Source organism: Giraffa tippelskirchi, chromosome 6 (assembly GCF_054371585.1).
Source record: "Giraffa tippelskirchi isolate mGirTip1 chromosome 6, T2T-mGirTip1v1.2.pri, whole genome shotgun sequence".
NCBI classification, from domain to species: Eukaryota; Metazoa; Chordata; class Mammalia; order Artiodactyla; family Giraffidae; genus Giraffa; species Giraffa tippelskirchi.
This window is the reverse complement of record NC_137280.1, coordinates 116,967,764-116,973,617: the sequence shown is the minus strand read 5'-3', so window position 1 is coordinate 116,973,617 and position 5,854 is coordinate 116,967,764.

Genomic DNA, 5,854 nt, shown 5'->3' with positions numbered 1-5,854 from the left:
GCCTCTCCACCGCACGCCCGCCGTGGGCCCGCCCCTCGCGGCGCCGACGTGCACGCCCGTTGGCCGAGCCGACCAGCCCCGCCTCCACAGCGAACCCTGCCGCCACCACCCATTGGGCCAGTTGGATCCGGGCGGGCCCCGGAGCAGGGATTGGTTCTCGTTCGGTCCCGCCCCAGGGGTGGTTACTGCTCGATCATTGGCCCACGGAGACGCCCGTCAAGTGGAGGGGGCGGGAAGCAGGCGCGGGGAGGTGAGGCGGTGGCGTTGACCTGGGAGGGTTTGAAGGCTGGGGTCGAAGTTCGCAAAGGCCAAGGGTTGCCTCGGAACCGGGAGTCGGGGGCGGGTGTCTGAGCGCAACCCTCGCTGGCCCGGAGGCGGCTCACAGATGCTAGTGGGCGCCTGCTCTGGCGTGTCCCCTGAAATCCCGTTCGAAGCGAGGTCAAGGGTCAAAAAGTAGCCGAAAGTGGCCAATTGAAGCCTGAAAGCCTTTATTAAGCATCTACTCAGGCCAGACGGGGCGAGAAGTGCGCTGGACCGTCTCTACCCCAAAGAATCTGACAGGATAAAACGCAGTAGTACTCAGCTGGCATGGTGCCAGCAAAGTGCTTTGGATGAAGAACAGAAATGGGAAAATACTAGGGCTTAATGAAATTGAAAATTCCTCTAGGCCTGTCGGGTTTTTCTACCTTTCTGTTTTTTTTTTTTCACTTGATTATTTTGTCACTACAAACTGCTTGTCTTGAGTGGGAACGGTGGGAGCCGACACCGTCAGATTGGGGCTCCAGGCCGCAAGTTCTGAGCCTGACACCTGTGGACTGCCTAAATCTACGTGTGAAATTGAGTGTGTTCTTGTGTGTGTTCTTGGGGACATCTAGGAATTTCATCAGATTCTCAAATGACCCACAGAAGGCGGATTGCTGTGGCTTTGGGGGTGGGGGGACCACAAGTCACACCAACATACCAGCAAGCCCTAATCAGAACATGTAGATTAGCCTCAAATTCCTTTTCCTTAATCGTAAAGAGCAGAGCAGAAACCAATGAAACAGAATAGAAAAAAAAAAACCACAGGGAAAACTGATGAAGCCAAAAGACTATTCATTTAAAGGATCAAAACAACTGATAAAACTCTGGCCAGACTAACCAAGAAAACTAGGTGACCTAAAAGGATTAGATATAGGAACAGCTCTATGCCCAAAATTCAATATGAAATAGACCAACACCTGAAAAGGCACTAAAATGAAAGCTCAATGAAGAAGAAATAGATAATCTGCATTGGCTTATATCTATTAGAGAAATTAAATCTGTAGGGAAAAACCTTTCAACAAAGACAATTAAGACCCAGATGTTTTCATTCATGAATTTCCATCAAACATTTTGGGAAGGACTTCTCTGCTGGTCCAGTGGTTAATTAAGAATCTGCCTGCCAATGCAGGAGACACCAGTTCAATCCCTGGTCCAGGAAGATTCCACATGCATCAGGGCAGCTTACCCCCTGTGCCACAAGAACTGAACCAGCACTTTAGAGCCTGTGCTCTGCAATATGGGAAGCCCCAGCAATGAGTAGCCCCCACTCTGATGCAACTAGAGAAAGCCCATGAACAGCAACGAAGACCAAGTGCACCCCCCAAAAATTTTAATAATAAAAAATTTTAAGAAGAAATAACATTGGTTCTAAACAATCTTGCAGAAAATGAAGAAGAGGCAACACTGCCCAACTCAAATTCCTTTTGGTATTTTCTGTTTTTAACTGCTGACTTATGCCTAGCTTTCTTAGAATCTGGGGGTATTTGATAATCTTGGCATCCCACTCTCCTTCACTCCAATCCTCTCCTGATGTGCAGGACACATGGAAGGACATAGGAAATGTTTGGTGACCATTGCAGAAAGAGTCCATGAAGGTGAAATCTTGGCCTAGATGTGACCTCCTCCAAGAAGTCCTCCTGGTCATTCCCTCAAATGTAGCCCCTTTCAAGTTTAGTTTTCTTCTTAACACTTGTCACCAGCAGAAATTATCTTATTTATATATTTCTTTTCCCATATTTCTTTAGTCTTTGGAACTGCACTGGGAGCTCTCTGGGGCTGAGGCTGGATATGTCTTGGCCACTGCTGTGCCTTCAGCAATTTGAGCTATGTCATTTAGTACAACAGCCACTGGCCACCTATGTCTGTTAAGCTCCTATAATGTGGCTGCTGGAATTGAGATGTGCTGTGAGTGTAATACACATTGGATTTATATATATATATATATATATATTCAGACCAGAGACTGAACTGCAAGGAGATCACACCAGAGACTGAACTACAAGGAGATCCAACCAGTCCATGCTAAAGGAGATCAGTCCTGGGTGTTCATTGGAAGGACTGATGTTGAAGCTGAAACTCCAATACTTTGGCCACCTGATGCGAAGAGTTGACTCATTGAAAAAGACCCTAATGCTGGCAAGGACTGGGGCCAGGAGAAGAAGGGGACAACAGAGGATGAGATGGTTGGATGGCATCACCGACTCGATGGACATGGGTTTGGGTAAACTCCGGGAGTTTGTGATGGACAGGGAGGCCTGGCATGCTGCGATTCATGGGGTCACAAAGAGTCGGACACGACTGAGCGACTGAACTGAACTGAATTGAACTGATATATAAAATGTATTTTTTTTTGGCTACATTGGATCTTTGTTGCTATGCTTGGGCTTTCTCTAGTTGTGAGTTTCTTTGTTGTGGTGCATGTACTTCTCACTGCAGTGGCTTCTCTTGCTGCAGAGCACGGGCTCTAGAGTATAGGTTCAGTAGTAGTGGCGCATGGGTTTAGCTGCTTCTTGGCATATGGGATCTTCCCGGACCAGAGACTGAACTGATGTCCTTGCATTGCAAGGCAGACTCTTAACCACTGGACCACCAGGGAAGCACTACACACTGGATTTTGAAGGCCTAATGTGAAAGGAAGAAAGTAGGTATGATATTTATGTATGGGGCTTCCTGATGGCTCAGCGGTAAAGAATCTACCTGCCAGTGCAGAAGATGCAGGTTCAATCCCTGGGTCAGGAAAATCCCCTGGAGGATTAAATGGCAACCCGCTCCAGTATTCTCACCTGGGAAATCCCATGGACAGAGGAGCCTGGCAGGCTACAGTCCATGGGGTCGCAAAAGAGTCAGACACAACTTAGCGACTCAACAACAACAATATATGTGTATATCTTATTAATAACTGTAATATGAAAACACTCTAACATATTGATCGCATATTGAAATGATAAATTTTGGATATATTAGGTTAAAAGAAATATATTATTAAAATTAACCACTTCATTGAATCAGTGGCCCAGTGGTTAGGACTGGGTGCTTTCACTGCCTGGGCCCAGGTTCAATCCCTGTTTGGGGAACTAACATTCTATAAGCCACAGAGTGCAAACAAAAAAATAAATTAAATAACATAAAAGTAACCACTTCATTGGAGAAGGAAATGACAACCCACTCCAGTATGCTTGCCTGGGAAATCTCATGGACAGAGGGGCCTCCTGGGCTATAGTTCATGGGGTTGCAAGAGTCTGATACAACTGAGTGACTAAACTACAACAAAACCACGTCATACCCACCATGATGGTTACGATTTTTTAAAAATGGATTATCGGCAAGGATGTGAAGAAACTGGAACTTTCATATAGATGGTATAGCCAGGTTGGAAAACCAGTTGAAAGGTTAACACTGAGTCACCATATGGCCCTGTAGTTCCAATCTGAGATTTCTGCTCAAGAGAAATGGAAACACATCCACATAAGAACTTGTACACAGATGTTTACAGCAGCACAATTTACGATAGTCAAAAAGTGGAAACAACCCACATATCCAGCAACAGGTGATGGACAAACTGATCATGGCATGTCTACATATTGGAATATTATTCAGCCTGAAAAGGACAGAGGCATTGACACACATGGATGAACTTGAGAACCTGATGCTCAGTGAGAGAAGCCAGACACAGGACTCACAGTGTGTGATTCCATTGATGGAAAACGTCCAGAACAGGCAAGTCCACAGAGACAAGAGAGTGGGTTCCTGGTTGTCAGTGTCTGGGGTGGGGATGGGAGTGGGGGCAGGTTGGCTGCTGACATGTGTGGGGCTTCCCACTCCTGTGAGTGAAGAGTAAGAGTATAGTATGTCATGAAATATAAGAGGCCATTGGAAGTGAGGTGTGCTATTACTTTATGAATCACTGTAAAAAGGAAAGACTTAACAGTTAGAGATAACACTCTGGATCCAGAGAGACAGCCTGACCTCTGGGACAGTAAACTGTGACAAATGGGATTACTAATAGACATAGGCAATAAGTATGAACATTTATGGTAACCCTGGGGAAAAACAGCTTTGACAGCATGCTCTCACCCTCACCATTCTTCAGGTTCTACTAAGGACCCTGGGTTATAGGTGAGAGGCCCCAGGGTCGGGTTTCAGGTTATCACTGAGAGGCCCCAGTTTATAGGTGGGGTCCCCATACATGTGGAGGCTCTAGGTTACAGGTGGGGCCCCAGGTTATAGCAAGGGGGCCCAGGTTATAGATAGGAGTCCCAGATTATAGATATGGAGCCCCAGGTTACAGGTGGGAAGTTTCAGGTTATAGATGGGGGCCCCAGTTTATACTGGGAAACCCAAGGTTATAGGCTCATGTTAAAAGTGAGGGGCCCCAGGATTGAGGTGGAGACCCCAGGTTATAAGTAGGGGCATCGGGTAATAGCTGGGAGAACCAAGATACAAGTGGGGAACACCTGGTTATAGATTGGAGCCCCAGGTCATAGCAGGGGGCAATGGTTACAGGTGGAGGACTCCAGGGCATACAACATGGGTGGCCTCAGATTATAAATGGAGAGCTGTAGCTTACAGGGAGAGACAGGTTATATACTCAGACCCCTCTAGGGCTCAGTTGTCCCCTCTGCCTTCCCCATCCCTCACACCTATCGTTTCTCCCACCCCCCTACAATTCTCACAGATACTCATGCACAGCTGGCCCCCAGACCTGTCTGCTCCTTCGCACACCTCTTGCTGACCCCCTTGCTTACCTCTGATGCCAAGTCCCCTTTCATCCCCTCCCTGAGGACCGAGGAGGCAGAGGTCCTTCTGGCCCTTCTCCTGGCTGACTGCCCCACCTTGGGTCTCCTCCCACTTGGTGGGTCTCTTAAATGTTAAGCTCTTGGCCCCAGGGCCACCCCTTTTCCAGGGGCCCAGCTAAGGCCCCCACTTGAGAAATGAGGCCCCTGGGAGTCAGAGGGGTCCTTCCAAAACCAAGGTCAGTCCCCACCAGGAATCCAGCAGGCATTGATTAGGGGCTGACCCAGCCTGGGCTAGTGTGGCCACCAGGGGGCAGGTAAGGATCATGGCTGAGGCTGGCCTGGAGTGATGTGAGCATGTACGTGTGTGTGTGTGTATGAGCTTCTGTGTGTGTGTGTATGAGCTTCTGTGTGTGTGTGTGTGTGTGTGTGTGTGTGTGTGTATGAGCTTCTGTGTGTGTGTGTGTGCGTGCACTTGTTGTATATGTGAGCGTCTGTGTGTGAGTGTCTCTGTTTGATCATCTGTATATGTGTGTATGTATGAGCTTCTGTGAGTGTGTGTGTGTGTGTATGAGCATCTCTGTGTATATGAGTGTCTGTGTGGATGTGGGTGTTTGTGCATGCCAACATCCACTGCATGCCAAGAGAGTCCCCAGCGGTGACAACTGTAGATGCCCCGAGAGGTGGCCCAGTGACCCCTGGGGGGCAGGACCACCCCACACCCCCAGTTGAGAATCACAGATTTAGAGATCCACACTGAATTATCTACAGATAAAAGAACATAATGTCGAGGGTTTTACTTCAAAACGTTCCTGGGT